The following is a 17,958-nucleotide window of genomic DNA, read 5'->3' as shown; positions in this document are numbered from 1 at the left end:
TGTCGTTAGAGAACAGGATTATCAATTCTTCCCCCATGTATTATTTTATAACCATTAAAATCATCTGAAGGCTCTTGGCTCTGAAAAGGCCATATATATGGAGATGATATTCTATTCTCTTCACTCTTGATTCCTTGAGGACTGCTGCCAGATCCCTCCCTCTGCCCCCTACCACATTTTCACTAACTTACGTCCATTTCAGTCAAGACTACCCTTTTATGTTGTACAAATGAAACAAACATCCTTATATTTCTTAATAGATAAGTATGACCAGAGAGCTCCTAGATGTAAATACAGAACTGTTTCTTTTCTAGATCATAGCATTGAAAATGGTGTCCGTACTTGATGGGCACCTGTCTTTACAGTTTTTCTTACTAAATACAACCATATAAATTGGTTATTTTTTAGCAGAGACTTGTGACTCATACTGTATTTTTGCACTTAAAAGTCAAATCGTGTTATTTTTTAAAATGGTGAGTAATTGGAAAGGATATAGAGCAATGTGTATTTCTGAAGAGCATTAGCAACATCCCAATGCAAAAATAATCAGCACACTTAATTATGTCCCACTCAGCGGGATTCTTGATTCAGGAAAATTAAGCTGTTTTGTTTTCAACTGTCTTGTATTTTAAATTGCCTTCACTGATGTATAAGCTGTTACTGTACATACAAGTTATTCCTCAGTATTCACAAGCAATAACGGTCAGCAGGGTTGTCTTCACAGATAGCAGTGCTGAGCCTCAGTCGGAGACTGTTTGGGAGCAAAGTGTCAAGCTCATTCAGAGCCTCCAAAGTCAATGCAAGCAATAATTCCACTATAACTCAATTCTAATTCTTTCTCACCTGCTTCTCAAATCCGAGAGTAAAAGAAATCATGGTTTTAAAACAGCCTGAAGAAAAACGTTTTGGAAAAAGAATGAAGTTAATCCGAAGTCACAAAATCCTGATATTCTGAGGAAAATCAGAGGATTGTGTCAGCACATTCTGTCATGCCTACCACCCCTTTGATGGATGTTGTTAGCCCAAATTACATTTTTAATATCCTAGCAGTTGAATAGGGTTTATTGCATCACCGAGGTAGGAGGAAGAACCGGGCACATACATGTTTGGATACTGTGGGTTTGACACCTGTTTGGACACAACTTATTGGGAAAGATTTTCAACCCAGGATCCCCTCCCCCCCCAAAGCAGATCTAAATTGTTTACTACCCAGGGTTGGAAAGGGCAGGCATGTCTAGTTTGCTCTGGTTGCCCTTACCACCACTCCCCTTTCCACCTCTACTTGGTTCAAGATGTTTTCTGAAATGGAAATTCTGCTGTTTATCAAACTGCCATTGATTGTGAGAACTCTGTGTCCCTTGGGATCATCTCTTAGAACTCCAGTTATCTATCATATTTGCTGCTACATTTGTAAAATGAACTTTGCCTGTATTGGTCGATTTTAATCTAATTTACAGTTCTTCATTTCTAGGAGGTTTAGTCATATAACTTGACCCATGTATAGAGTTAGGATACTTTTATTTTAGGAGTGTACCATAAAAGCACACTGGTTGGTCCCTGTATTCTTTTTATTATCACTTAGGTTTTGAATTTATGTTTGCCTTTTTTGGTTCGTTGATGTTTTGTTTTGCTTTGTTTTAAATTAGAAAATAGAAGAGTGAGAAAAATCTATAATCAGGCCAAACTTGAGAACTTTCCCTTGTGCTTCAGCACTATAGTTTCTGCTGACCATATGTTCTCAAAAGGGGCACTTTTACTTTCTCTCATGCATGTATGACTGTTTTGTTGTGTTTTTTGCTTTTGTAATAATGAAGCAGAAGAAAAATGCAGTAGGTAAATGACTGATTACAAACATGTTCTGCAGTTTTGTTTTATAAAATTTAAGGGGAAAAGTTTAACTCTCTGTAAATCATTTCTTAGCTCTGGTATAATGCTTACTCCTCTAAAACACGCTCAATTCAGGCCTTTGTCTTTGTTAAGTGCCTTTTTTTCTTTCTTTTTCCCCCTCTTGAAAGTATTCGCAGATTAATCCTAAAGTACAGACTAATAAGTCAGGGGATTCAGGAGGAAGAATCTCATACTTGCCAACGTCATGTCATGCTGTAATATTCTTCCGTTTTTTAAATATGTGTAAGGATATATGTGTAAGATACATACATACATATGTGTATATATGTATACATATGTAATATGTATATATGATACATATATAATATATATTTTATACATATGTATGTGTATATATATACATACATATATATATGTATGTATGTGTATATATATATATATATATATATAAAACTAGTAGCTGCTGTACCATTGCATCTTTTCCAAACACACTCCTTTCAGTGTTTGCAAAACTTCTGGCTTGTTTATTCCATTGCTTTTAGTCAGTTCAAATGGGTAGATTGGGAAACTGTCTTCATGCAAGATGCTATCTTCCCCCTTTGAATATCTATTTGTAGAAGTTAACAAAAATACCTAGATATAATAAGTCATTTATTTCAAGTAAAATAAACTTCGTAGACTCATTGACTATTCATGGGTGTAACCCACTGCTCTGTGCCCTTCAAACTTGGCACGAGTAGTAGTGGGGAAAGCATTGGAATAACAAGAGTCTTTTGGGGGTCAAGTTGATAAGGAGCACTGTGGAGCACTATGGCAGGCAAGACTAAAGACAGGGAGCAGCTAGAGCCAGAAGCTTGGTGTTGTATCCAAATCAGTTTTGAAGAAAGGTAGCAACTTTGTCGACATTAAACGTGCATACTATTTTATTCTGGGAAATTATTTTTGAAGAATTCATATAGCTACATATCTGTGAAAAGGATAATAAACTTAGAAAGACTTCCGGGACTCACGTCAACACTCATATAACCTATAGCATTCCTAAGAGATCTTCAGTTTTCTTTTTATTTGCCAGATAGTTAACATTTGGCTTACTCTGATTTTATGGTTATTTAGATTTCTCCCTTGAACAAAATAGACTAATTTTTTCAGTATCTAAGATTCACCTGTTTCTTGTTAAAAACAGATATGACACATTAAGGGAGACTAAGTTGAACCAATCCTCAAAGCCCAGTACAAATGCATCTAATAAGTGCCCCCTTTTAAAGACATTTTAATTGCAAAGAGGAGACTGGTGGCGAGCAAGACGAAAGCAGCGGCTCCTGGTGGTGTCACCTAATAGCAAAACGCTTATCAGGCAGTCTCAGTTCAGTTGAGTCACTCGAATTACTGTATTTAACCGGGGGAATATCATTTAACCTTCGTGCCTCAGATTACCCATTCGAAAATTGGGTATAATAATATTCACCTACCTCCCAGGGATATCAGAGATTTTACTATTTCAAAAATATTTTGAGTTTTCTAAAATGTCCTATAGATTTAAAAAAGTGTCACCATCTTCCCGCAGAGGCTAAAAAATGTTTCCCCATGATGGGTATGAAAAGCACTATATGATTTTTAAGTTTAAAGAAGAATCACTGGAATTCTAATTTAGATACATATTATTTAAACATATATGTGGTGGGATTAAAATGGTTAGTTTCAGGTTAATAAGTGGGGCGGGGGAAATAACACTAAGTTTCTTAATTATGAATAGATTTTTTTTAGCCTTTTATGGTGTTAATACATGTGTGATTTTTGCCAAGGTCATGGAGCTACAGCTAGGTAAAGCTTTGGATTATTGGAGTTGATAAATGATCCTGAAAGTTTTATCTGTCTCACTTTTCTATCCTCTCAATCTGCTTTCCTCATAGCACTTGTTTGGTGATGGACAGCTAAGCTTTTAGCTTTCTAAGAAGGAATGGGCATCTCCTCATTCTTGTAAATCAGAGATTGTGTACTATTCTGTCACTACAGTCTCCTCCTTCTGTGCCCTGAAGGGGCAGGCGCTACCCACAGTCAGCTGGGTAACCGCCAGCCCACCAGGCCACCTCTGTGTAGCTTAGGCTCCTTCCACCTCTGTGTAACTTAGGAGGCGGAGTCATCAGCTGCCCAGGCTGCAGGAGAATGGGGAGAGGGGAGGCGGGATTCACTTCTTAGCTGGGACATGGGTGGGACGGGTGCGGGGAGAAGTAAACATGATTTTGCTCATCTCTGAGGATGGAATGAAGATCATTTTATCCCACCTTCCATCCCGGAGTGAGACTTAGAATTTTCCTTTATCATTTAAAATAACAGCAACAACAGGAAAAAATGGATGTTGCATTTTTAGTTAGGGCTAAATGCTAAGCAACAATTGTTAGAGAGTGTGTGTAGATTTAAAGCACATATTCAGGGTCAGGAAAGAGAATGTGGACAGTAAGGAACAAATTACCCAGCTCAAGTGAGTCAAGAGAAAGCACCAGGCCCAAGCAGACCAAGCATATGGGTTAATTCCCACAATTGGCCAAGTCCCTTTTAATCTCTAGTGATAGGACGTTTTTCCTGAAAAATCACTTTTTGGTCGTTTACTGCTTTTTCCAGATAAGGCCTTAGTTAGTAACCTCTAAATATCAGCTATGCAGATAAACATACTCTTTATTTTCCACATTTCCCTCCTTTTCCATTCTTCGGATAACAAATGTTAAATGTTAAACTTCTACCCAAAGAAATAAGGCATAAGGGTTTTATTGAATGTGTGTTTGTTCCTCTAGGGAAGATTAACAGAAGCAGAAAACAGAGATATTTTGTGTGTTCATCTATCCTGAAATGTGAACTTTATATTCAAAAACTTAAGTACAGATCCTTTTACTGGTGAAAAACTGTAGTTAGAATCATGCAGTGTCTTTGGGTTGTTAAGATAAACTCGTCCCAGTGTTCAGTTCTGAGAACGTTTTAGATTCTGTGGCCCAGTGTTCAGGTTTATAGAGCTGAACAATTGGTCAGACTCTAATTAAAAATGGCTTTGAATATTTAATGTTGAATTCCTTCTTTCCTCTTTCTTCCTACCTATAGTTTGAGCTCATAAGTTAACCATTTCATCAGCTAGTTGCTCTACGAGTGCATGTTGTCAGGAGTCTGGAGCAGAAAGGTTAGCCTTTCAGCTCCTTTTCTCACTCACTCGGGCCGTCTTTCCTTTGTCTCCATTGAATTCAGAAGTGAAGACTACAGGCATAGTCCAGGAGGCTGTTTCTGTCCTAGCACCGACTCAGACAGGGACTCAGAGAATTTTAATCAGACTGCCTGTGAACAACAACTTGATAGTAAATTACATTTTTCTCAGATACTCCCAAAGTACCAATTGCTTGAAAGTAGCTATTTGTGACCTTTACTTCATTTCCTCATACTGTAATTCTTTGACTTCTCAGTCTTTCTTACCTATTTCCATTTAGAATGGGTTAAGAGTTTTCTGAACTGTTTCCCGAACAGGTCAAGAATACTTCCAGAAATCTCAGTACTATAATTAAAGGGGGTCTATGTGTCCAGGATTTGGAACTATCACTGGTGACTGGAATTTTTTTTTTTTTCCTCTTCCCCCCTGTATTAAAAACTAGATTTCCCTACGACTATACAGTGTGGTAGCTACAATTCATGGCTTCCTCTTGATATTTTCAAGGTTATTCAAAAAAGATGCAGACTTTTGTTAAGGGCTCTTATTTCTCATAATACTCTGCCTTGCTTATTTTCATACTTCCCCTGGAATAAACCTACTTTGCAAAGATCTGAGTCACACAGGCCATGTAAATTCTTAGAACCAGTTTTATGTTTCTCAGAAAACTCTGCCCATTATTTGCTCCCATTTTGCTAGTAATAATATAATTCTATTTTATCTTAAATCTAGTTTTAAAATAGTTTATAATAGAGCACTAATGGAAACCTAATTGAAATACAAAAAAGATAACTCTTCCTCAAGATAACTTGGAAATACTTCTGTTTTTGAAGTTAACAGCTCCACCTCCCCTCTAAGCACATTTGAGAGTCACAGCAGTAACCAAGACCAGCCACTTGCATGCTTTTCTGTGGGACGACCCGCCTTTAATTTGTCAGATCTTACCTACCTTGTATTGTGTGTCCTCGCAGCCGTAAACTTTCCTCATGTTTTGCTGTCCTGTGCCGTTTGCAGGGTTGACGTGCCCTGTGGCAGCATGGAGGATTTTTCTTTCCCATACCTGCAAAATTACCAAGGATGACCCCAATTTTGGTGAGGGGGATTCAGAGACAAAGAAGTTATTCTCAGCTGATAAAAGTATTGCTGTTTTTATATAGTGAGTAGAAAGTTGGCCAAAGATGGCCAGCTTTTTAAATCCTGGCTATGCCTGCATAATGAATTACATATACCATCTGAGACCTTCTGATGAGTAAGCGGCCCTTCCACAGTAGAGGCAGGTTTTCAGCCCAACAACAATTTCCTCTGACCCGGGGCCAGCCATAGAAAAGATTCAAGCTTTGTACTGCCCTTTTGTTGGCTGTCGTTGAAAAATTCTATTACAGAAAGTATGAAAAATATCGAGCTGTTGTTAAGGAGAGTATGTAATCCGGGGCTTGCCCTTGCGTTTTGCTCACTAAACGATGTTAAGCTTAAAAGAAGAAGAAAAGAAATCTCTGGCTGGTGAAAATTTTGTGCCCCAAATAATATGTGAATCAAAGTCTACCAAGGTGAAGGGTGTTTTCTCTCTCTCATTACAAGCAAGAAAGTCTATTTGCAGTTGTAAAATTATTGCGGGACTGCAGACCTATCTGCTGTAACTGATTGGAAATAAGGATTCTGATTTTTAGTCTGGGTAAGCACATACTTCCAACACTTGCGTGTATGCATTTTGATAAGGGAAAGACTTTTGTTTGGTAACACAAGGAAAAAACAGGACTTATTTATACAGTGAACGTTCACTCTGTAGAGGAACTTCCCTCCAGGCACAGTTCTTCCTCTTACCTTAGCCGCCTCCACGCTTGGTATATAGATGCCAACATGTTTCACAACTGATCTTGAAGGAAGGAGCGCAAAGAATTGCTGCTCCTCTGGCTGAAAGGCACTGATTACTGTATCGCGTTTGTTTGTAGGGAGGTGTGTTTTTGCTCACTTGAAGGGATATACTGTATTTTAAATAAGTGTGTGACTTAATATTTTGGGATTTTTTTTTTTCCTCCTTTGAAACTGGACCTGAACACAGCTTTGAGTTGATATTTGTAATAATCTCAGGACCTGAAAGATTGTAGCATTTAGTGTGTCTTAAAAATTATGTACTGTACCAGCCATGGATTTTTGTAAATATACCTGTCTCCCTTTTTTGTATTATTTTAGTAAAAAAAAAAAAATAATAAATTTAAATAAAAGGGGGTGGTGATGACACATGTGAATGGGTGTGGGTATGTATGCGTGTGTGTTTGTATAAGGCTCTTTTGAGACGAACTGGTGCTTGTTTAATTTCCGGCTCTAAGGAGAGCAGGAATATGGCCAAACTGCTGCTACCGAACCCTGCACTGAGCCGAGGTGTTTCCATGTTGTCTTTCCCAGTGCTTGACTGAACACGGGCCACCAGGAAATGACTAAGAAGCTAAATTCTTCTTCCCACTGCCACCTTGCCTTTGCATTCGGTTCTACACGCCCTTTGAACTTTCATGGCAACGCTTTCCAAACTCTGGGTGGCTTGTTGGTCTCTGGTTTTTAGAGGGCTCTTGTCACTATTTTCTAAGAAGAAAGAAGGACAGGTCAATTTTTTTAACCAAAAAATAATCACACATTTCATAAAACCCTGATGAATTTTGGATAAATGAGAGGGCTTAAACATTCCTAAATGTGGATCTGTGAATTGATTAAATTAGCCCCATGGATATACGCCTTCAGTGCAGGGGGGAAAAATTTTTTTTCTTTTTTTTTTTTCTTTTTTTTTTGCAACAGCCTTGCTCATATTCCAGGTATAGCTAGCAAACCCCTGTTTTAAAGCAGGAGCCTTATTTGATTCAGTGTAGATGTCTCCTGTCTATCCTTTGTGACAGGACCTTTTACATGAGTGTTTTTTCTTTTTGTATGTGTTATGTGTTGTATTAAATAAAGAGGAATGTACATATTATTCTCGTGTCTGTTGTATTATTGGGCTAACTTGGATTTTAATACCTCATTCTTTCAGTAATGGTTGAGTATCTGTTGTCTGTATTGTAGTGTGCTAACGGCTAGTGGATACAGAAGTAAAGGGCAGGGGCCCCCACCTTCGGGGCATTGGCAAACACTTTGCAATCTCATGACAGGTTAAAAGATAACAGTTCAAAATTTGTCACAAGGGTGTGGTCCATTGCTGCCTGACATATGGGTTCAGAGCAAGGAAGAAATTGGACTGGAGCGATCTGGGAAGACTTTGTCAGTTGGATGGCACTTGAGCTGGGTCTCAGGATAGTGGGATTTGGCTAAGAAGAAGGAAAAAGGAATGTCCCAAGCAGAGTCAGGAAGTAGACGAGGCTGGTGCGAGGTGTCCACTGGGATTGGTAGAAGCCAGACTGTGGGAGTCCTGGAGTGCAGGCTTGCTAGGTTCTTCTTCTGGGTTATAGAGGGGNGTGTGTGTGTGTGTGTGTGTGTGTGTGTGTGTGTGTGTGTTAGAGAGCAAGGAATGCTACTAGGGTCAAGGTTTGAAATGTAGACATGGGAATTCTGCAGAACCGATCATCTTTGGGGTGTCTGGCTGGCTCGGTGGTAGAGTATGCAACTCGATCTCAGGATCATTGGTTTGAGGCCCATGTTGGGGATAGAGAAATCTTTAAAAAATAAAAAGACCTCCAAAAAATAAGTGATCATCTTTTAAATCTTTACTTGTAGAAGACCTCTAGAAGAAGTATTATTAAGATAAAGAGTAGACGAAGAATTCAGTCTTAGAACTCTGGGGAAAGAGTGGGGAAAAGATGAGATAGAAAGCAACATGTGAGAGAAATGGAATAGTTTGTCATTTATAAATGTATATGTATATATACATAGAAAATACAGGAAAGGACATATACCCCAAAGTATAGAGTGTTTTTTTCCTTTTACTTACACATATTTTTGGTCATTAAGATGAAGAACTTTTAAAAGGTATGGTCCTCATGCATGGTGGAAGAGTGTGGGCTGCAAATGCCCTTACTAAGAAAACAATATTTAAGGACAGATTCGCCAAAGCGGGTTCTTAGGAGTCCCTAAAGATATCTGTCATTATTCAACTACATTCACCTACGTTGTCACCGTCTTGTATATTAACATGTTAAAGGTGTTACTGTAGCAAAATGTTTTTAAATCTGTAATTTCCCCACATTTCTTTGACCATGGAATTTTTTTTCATGTAACTCCATTTAACATTAGAGATGTAAAGCACTTAGCATGGTGACACGTAGCAAGCACTAGGTAAACGGTACCTTTTATCATCATTCAAACTAGTTCTGTAGTTTAGAAAAGTTTCTAAGAAGATACTTGTCTCAAGGAGTTAAGGATTTCAGAATAACCTTTAGAGAGCCAACAAGTCATCAGGTAGAGAAATGCACCCAGCCTTCCAGAGTTGAATGAGGGCCGGGTGTCCAGAAGGTGGGGTTTTTCAAAAGAGGATAGAAGAATATATGTAGCAGGAAGTATGTTTGATACCGTCCACGTAGGCAAGAAATTGTCTCAGGTTTGAGCTTTTGGCACAAGAGAGTGGTTGGTTATGAAAAGGGTGCATGGAACAGTTACTAGTGATGGAGTTCAAAGGCAAAGTTACCCAGTTGGTGCTGGAGTTACTTTGCTTTTATAAGTTTATTCTCAGGGAGAAATGGATGGTTAACAGATTTCTGTACAATGATCTAAATGTTTGAAACAGTCTAATGCCACGTTAGGATTTGGTTAAGTAAAAAAATAATATTAAATTATAAAATTTTTGAGTAAGAAATGACCAAGAGGTGCGAGCATTAAGAAAGAGCAGACATAAATATAAATGCACATTAACACAGAAAAATATATAGAAAGACCAACACTCCAAGGTACAAAGGGGGTGCGTGGTGTGCTTGTTCTGTATTCTTTTAATTAAATGTATTTTCAGTGAACATGGATGACATGAGAAAGGGCTTTTGTTTGTTTTTTAAGAAGCAAACTGGTGGACTTGGTTGAAGAAAGGGAGAAAGAAACGGGAAAGAGGCTCTTCCCTGTCTCATCACTGGGAAAAGGGAAAAGACCTTGTTTCTTCTACTCAGATCCTACTAGATGCCCACATTGGCTCTGTTTTGGAGGGAAGATACAATGAACTGCTTGATTTAAAATAAAAATTTTCAGAGGCGCCTGGGTGGCTCAGTCGGTTGAGCATCCGACTTCAGCTCAGGTCATGATCTCATGGTTTATGGGTTCGGGCCCCACATCGGGCTCTGTGCTAACAGCTCAGAGCTTGGAGCCTGCTTCAGATTCTGTGTCTCCTTCTCTCTCTGCCCCTCCCCGATTTGTGCTCTGTCTCTCTCTGTCTCTTAATAATAAATAAATGTAAAAAGAAAAGAAAATTTAAATAAATAAAATAAAATGAAACTTTTCTTTGGAAAAGATTATCCTTGTACTTGGTTCAAAAAAAAAAAAAGTACCAAGTACATGGGTATACAGAATGCAAACCATGTCTTTCCTAGCTATACTACCTGTTTTCTTTCCTCAGAGCAACCACTGCTACAAACTTTTCCAGCTAGAAATATAAATGTGTACCTGACTCTTTAATATAAATTCAGCATACACACCTTGCTGTACAATACCTAGCATTTTTTTCAGTTGTCTCGGAGATCAGTCCACATCAGTACATTGGAGTCTGTTCTTTTTTGACAGCTTACAGAATTCCATACTTGTGGTATCATCATGATTTATTGTATTTATTTTTACTGATGAGCATTTAGATTACTTTCACAAGGCAAACTGTATAATAGCCTGCACAAAAGTTCATTTTGGCATGAGTAACAATGACCTAACATCCTAAATTTGAAAGTCAGTGTCTAGAATCTCCGACGTTGCTTCTTATCCAAGTAAAGCTTCGAGAAATGCCTAAGGAAATCAATCTCTTGTTTAAAGGAATCTTGAAAATTGGAAATAAAAGCAGAAGAGCTGACTGGGCACACCACGGGTTGAGTCACACTGCATATGAGATCATGAGTTTCTTCAAAGGACAGCCCCTTCTAGTGTGTCATGGGTGTCCTTGCCCCAAAATCGATGGCCCTTCCTCATCAATGTGTGCCTTGACATGGCTTTTTTTTTCCCTGTCTGTATATTTGCCTCTTCTGTGTGCTTGTAGACACAGAAGGGACAGAAATGTCCCTCTACCATTTCCCCACTATCTTTTTTCTAGTAGGTGGCATAGCGTGAAGGAAAACAGGCTGACATTAGACAGACGGGTTCATAAGTCCCCATTCTGAAGCTGTAATGCTAATTTAGACAAGACGCTTACCTCCTTTTAGCCTGTTTCCTTATTTCTACAGTCACGATACCCAATGGTGGGCTTTGTGGTTGAATTAAGAGCCTAGATGTGGAAAGCACCTAGCATAGTGCCTAGCACATAAGAGCTAATTGATGGTGGCTACATTATTCTCTCTCTTTTCTGCCTTTTTCTTCTTAAATTCATGCTTCCTCTTGCTCTCCTAACTTCCCAAACTATAGAGGTGAAACCATCGTGTTTTTAAAAAAATCTTTCTTTTTTCAAAAACTTACAGTACAGAGTGGATAAATATCAGAATTCGTTGATCGCACATGTCAAACCCCTGGCTTAAAAAGTGAAGAGAAACTTGTCTAAAAAATAAAGTCTGTTAAACAAAACAGTAAAGGGAATCTTTTGGTTCATAGAACTGAGTAGTCTAGAGGGGGGCCGAGAGTAGGTGACGCTTTATCCAGTGATTCAATGTCATCAACGTCTAGCCGTGTCTCTGCCTTGGCATTCAAAGTATCAAGATTTCACAGATATCTTCTGACAGCCTCAGGCTCTCCATTTGTGGCCAAATGGCCGCTGCAGTTCCAAACTACATGTGTGTGTTGTATGTATGTGTTTATTTTTTGCCTTATTGTACCTCACATGCAACACAATGCATCAATCACGTGCCTCCATTCATAGTACATGGTCACCATCACTCAGTACAAGAACTCATTCCCTCATTTTATTATAAAAATTCAGTTTCTCCTTCCTTAGTCCCCAGCCCTCTGTGTCTCATAGGTGCCCACTTGATATGTGACCCTCGTTATGCATGTATACTTCTAAAATAGTGTTACTTTGTGCGTATACAAATTTCATTTATACAAATGGTCTGGGGCTATAAATTTTGCTGTTTCCTACTTTTCTCACTTTTCTTAAATTTGTCCATGTCACTATTTGTACAGTCTATGCATTGCTCATCACTGCATAGTATTCTATACTATGTATCCACCACGTTTTATATACCTGTTTCTCTGGAGGTAGATACCAGGGTTGCCTCCAATTCCCTATTATTACAAGAAAGGCTGGAGGCCATCTTCTGCAAGTTGCCTGTTCATCTCTGCTCATCATTCAATTGCGTTGTATCCTTCTGTTGTAGATAGTTACCTCTTACCAGTTTTAGATGCTTGATATTTTAGCCTGTAACCCCACTTTTAACCTTGTGGAGGACTTCCTATATTGAATGGAAAATCTTAACTTTTAATAGTCAAACTGATCTATTTATCTACATGTATGTTGAGGCGTTTGTTAGGAGATATTTCCCTACTTCTACGTCACAAAAAGATCTTCCTACACTTTCTTCTATTAACTTTATAGTTTTAAATTTTCTCTCTAAAGGTATCATTCATGTATTGATTTCTAGGTACTTTATAGTTGTTGCTTTTATGAATGGTATACTCTTCTCCCTTAGATACTCTAATGGTTTTTGTGGGTATCAAGGAACGTTGTTGATTTCTAAAAGTTGAGTTTGTGTCCAGCAACTTTGCTAAACTCTCTTATTCAAATAACTCATCTGCTTATTTTATTAGCTTTTCAATGAAGATGGTCATATAATCTACAAAAAATGACAGTTTAAGGGCGCCTGGCTGGTTCACTTGAAGAGCATGTGACTCTTGATTTTGGGGTCATGAGTTCAAGACCCACATTGGGTGTAGAGATTACTTAAATAAATAACCTTTTAAAAATGACAGTTTTGGGGCACCTGGGTGGCTCAGTCAGTTAAGCATCCGACTTCGGCTCAGGTCATGATCTTGCAGTTGGTGGGTTCGAGCCCCGCATCGGGCTCTGTGCTGACAGCTAGCTCAGAGCCTGGAGCCTGCTTCCAATTCTGTGTCTCCCTCTCTCTCTGACCCTCCCCGCCTCAAGCTCTGTCTCTGTCTCAAAAATAAACAAACATTTTTAAAAACTAAAATAAAAATGACTGTTTAATCTCCCCAATGCTTTCACTTTCATCTTATCTTAGAGCATTAGACTGATCCTTTAATACTGTGTTAAACAGTAGTGGTGAAAGTGACATCGTGTTCCTCTGTTCTTTATCTCAATTTTCTCAAGTGTAGTGTTTATTCTAGGTTGTTGGTATATAGATTTTATGAGGTTAAGAAAGTTCTATTCCTAATTTTCTGGGAATGTTGATCATAAGTATGAATTGGATTATATCAAGTACATTCCCCCTAACCCTGATACATGATCAACACTTCCAGAAAATTTCTTAGAAACGTATTCATAAATTTTTTATTCTTATGATTTGTTTTGTTTTCCTCTTTCATTCTGTTTATTTATATGCATCTTCTCCCTATTTCTTCCTCAATCTTGCCAGTTTTCTTCAGTCTTTACTAAGTTTTCAAGGAATCATGAATTTTATTGGGTGAACATATGTTCGCTATGATTATATCTCTTTGATCTATTGTTTTTCCACCAATATATAATGTCCCTCTTTTTTTCTTAATGATGTGTTTTGCCCTAATATGAAGTTTGATATCGCAGCTATCTATATTTTGAATAACATCCCATTGTATGGATATATCACATTTTTATTTATCCATTTATCGGTTGATAGACACGTAGTCTGTACATTTTGGATATTACGAATAATGCTGCTATGAACCTTTATGTATTGTAGTTCCCCACCCCACCCCTTATCCAAGTGGCATAGATTCCAAGACCCCCAGGGGATGCCTGAAACCATGGATAGTACTGAACCCTATAAATTCTATGTGTTTTCCTATGCATACGTACCGATGATAAAGTTTAATTTATAAATTATGCATGGCAAGAGATTACCAATAATAACTAATAATAAAATAGAACAATTATAACAATATACTGTAAAAAAAGTTAGGTGAATATATCTCTCTTAAAATATCTGCCCTCACCTTTCTTCTCGTGGTGATGGGGGATGACCAGATGCCTGCGTGATGAGATGAAGTGAGGTGAATGATGGAGTCAGTATAGCATAGCAATAGACTAGGACTCACCTTCTGACGCAATGTCAGACCATGGTTGCAGCCCATGGTTGACTGTGGGTAACTGAAGTTGCAGAAAAGGGGGACTATTGTGTAAGTTTTTGTGTGAACGTATGTGTTCACTTCTCTTAGGTACGTACCTAGGTGTGGAACTGTGGGGCCATATGGTAACTCTCTGTTTAACTTCCTGAGGAACCGCAAAGCTGTTTCCCACAGTAGCTGAAACATTTTGCATTTCTACTAGCAATATGCGAGAGCTTAAATTTCTCTGCATCCTTGCCAACACTGGTTATTTTCCATTTGTTTGATGATAGCCATCCTGGTAGGCGTGAAGTGACGCCTCATCTTTTTGATTTGCATCTCCCTAATGACTCATGGTGTTGAGTATCTTTTCATGTGCTTATTAAGCAGTTAGTATATTAGTATAATTATAGTATATAGCTTAGTACATTAAGTATATAAGTACTTCTTCAAGGAGAATTTCCAAAGAGACTGTGTGCTGTAAATTCTCCAAGGCCTTGCATGTCTGAACATACCATCTTTGCATTCTCACATTTAAATAAGACTTTAGCTGGATATAATAATCCAGGTTATTTTCCTTCATCACTTAGAAAGTATAACTTGATTGCATGTTGTCTTCAGTGTTTGTTAGAAAGGTCAATGTCCATCTAATTCTTACTAAATTTCACTATAATGTGTCAAAGTTTTAGTTTTTCCATATTTATCCAGTGTGGTGCACCATGAGATCTTTATATTAGAATCTTTTTTATCGTTAATTTTTGAAAGTTCTGGGGTGCCTGGGTGGCTCAGTTGGTTGAGTGACTGACTCTTGATTTCAGCTCAGGTCATGATCTCATGGTTCGTGAGTTCAAGCCCTACATCGGGTGCTGCCCTGACAGTGAGGAGCCTGCTTAGGATTCTCTCTCCTCTCTGTTCCTCCCCGACGTGTGCTCTGTGCTCTCTCTCTCTCAAAATAAATAGACTTAAAAAAATTGTTTTTAATTTTTTTACATTTATTTATTTTTGAGAGACAGCGAGAGACAGAGCATAAGCGAGGGAGGGCCAGAGAGAGAGGGAGAAACAGAATCCAAAGGAGGACCCAGGCTCCGAGCTGTCAGCACAGAGCCTGACGTGGGGCCTGAACTCACAAACTGTTGAGATCATGACCTGAGCCGAAGACGGACGCTCAACTGACTGAGCCACCCACGCGCCCAAAAAAATTATTTAAAGTTCTTAGGATTTCTGTAAATATTCTCTTTCCTAAATCCATTTCCTCTCTTTCTGGGACACATACCATACAGATATTTACATCGTCGTCGTCATCATCATCATCATCATCATCATCTCTTAAATGTTCTTTCATATTTTCCACCTCTTTCCAGTACCTTCTGAGAAAATGCCTTGAGCTGATCTGGATCATTATTCGTTTTACAGCTATGTAGCCATTCTTGTTTTTATCCAATCTATTGACTTTATTCAGCTGTTACATATTTCGTACCTACTATTTTCTTTTGATTCTTTATAGCTTCTCATTTGTTCTTATTGTCCTCCTATCTTAGTAAGGATCTTTATTATGCTTCTTTTAAGTTCTTGATTTGTCTTCTTCCATTCTGACTTGTCTACTATGGTTTGTTCTAGTTATTGTCTTTTTTGTTGTGACTGTACTCCTCAAATGATTTTCACTTGTGAGTTTGTTTTGTCCTGGGCTTATAAACAGCTGTCTTAGCTGGTGGTGTACATACCAAGGGGAGAGGCCAATCACCCCAGCATGTGCTTTTAAAAAGTGGGTTGGGAGCCTCAGGGGCATTTCCCAGAGCAAAGACCCAGGTACCAAGAGTCAGATTTTGACCCACACTGTGGGTGCAGTCTCGTGGGTCATTGTTTTCTGCAAACTTGCTCACAGTGGCTTATTTCAGTGTATTTGGTTATTTTTTTTACTATATATCCCTGCACTTTATAACTTCAGCTATGGGTATTCTTTGAGGTATAGATTTTTATAAAGTATGTTCCTCTAAAGAGTTTGCTTCTTCAAGGCTCCTAGGAACATTACCAACCCAGGACCATTTCAAATTAAATGTTAGCTTAGGGATTTCAGGAACTCAGAGATAGGATGAATTTCAGCTACAAATCCAGGTGAGTGGTTATTGCTAGTGGTTAGGAACTCTAGAAGAAGGCTCTCCACGCTGCTGCCCCACCCTGAGCTGAGATTAAAACAGAAGGGTCTAGGGCTCCTCGCTGGCTTAGTCAGTAGAGCATACTCTCTGTTTTAGGGTTATGAGTTTGAGTCCCACATTGGGTGCAGAGAGTACTTAAACAATAAAATCTTAAATACACACACATAGAAAGAGAGAGAGAGAAAAGTCTCTTCTTGGTGAAGTCAGGGATTATTTTTTCATTCCCAACAATGAGGCCAATCTTGGGGGTTCCATCATTTTGTAAGGGGTTTTGATCTGACTCCCACCATGCTAGCCTGAGGCTTTTTTCCCTTCTGACTGTCTCAGCAAATTGAAATCCCGACTGTAGGCCACCCAGGGATCAGCAGAGATCTTCAGGGCAAATCAGTGCTCATTTTCCCATTCCTCCTCCTTCCTCACCTCTGCTTATTCTGGCTCCCTTTCTTGTCAGCTCTGCCGTGCTCTGAAAAAGTGTTTTTATGTATTTGTTAAAATCTACTTAGCGCTTAAGATGTTTTATATTGAGAGATTTCTCTGCATATCTAATCTTTCATAATGTCAAAAACAAAAGTCCTACAGATGTTTTGTACAGTTATCGCTATATGTAAATATAGAATTTGTAAGCATTAATATTTAATACGAAATTATACTATATATGCTACTTAGTATTTAATTCTATGTGAACTGCACTTCGCAGTCCAGTTCTTAAGTCAGACTATTGCAGGTCGCCCACAGTGTGTCAGGTGTCCTGATGAAAGAACAGAAGTTCCATAAGGAGGCGGGGTTGACAATGGTGACTTCATTTACTAAAATGGGACTCTTTCTGTGTCAGTTTCACCAGAAACCCCAAAGGCTGAGAACAAAACCATAGGCGCCGAGTCTGTCCACATTCTAAAGGGAGGAGGAGCTAGCTCACCTATGCACCCCATGCTAAGAGATTGTGAACCGGACCCCGGAAAGCACTAGCTCAACACTGGGAAGGATTAGCTCGACATCCACCTCAGGCTGTGTAAGCGAATGGGAGAGGATTTCCTTGGAAGTAGCTGTCTGTATGCTGGCCGTTCCCCTTCTCCCGAAGCAGGGGAGCGTGGGGGGGGCTTCCTCTTTGCTTCGTCCAAATGCAGGGCCACTTCAAGAGGATCACCTGGGGAGCTTGATGTATCTTGCAGAGTTTGGGGGACAGAGGGACTCGCGTCTGACTTCCTCCTAAAAGTCTAAAGACAAACGGTCAGTGGCTAGCTCCTGGGGAAGACCGAAGAGGAGAGAAGACCGGGTTCGGAATGGCTTGCACGCCCGAAGTTCCTGAGTTCCCGGGGGTTCATGTGCTTCCCAGGACAGGGAGCCAGGTTTGGGCATTTTAAGAAGAGGTCCAGCCAAAGGGAACATTTGGAGGGTGGAGGTGACATAGTGGCGGGGAGGCTGCTGGAGACTGGGGGGCTGGGGCAGGAACCCTACGGAACTAGAGAAGGCGTGGCCCACGCG

Source organism: Crocuta crocuta, unplaced genomic scaffold (assembly GCF_008692635.1).
Source record: "Crocuta crocuta isolate KB4526 unplaced genomic scaffold, BGI_CrCroc_1.0 scaffold228, whole genome shotgun sequence".
Classification (NCBI taxonomy): domain Eukaryota; kingdom Metazoa; phylum Chordata; class Mammalia; order Carnivora; family Hyaenidae; genus Crocuta; species Crocuta crocuta.
Note: the sequence above shows the minus strand (reverse complement) of the source record.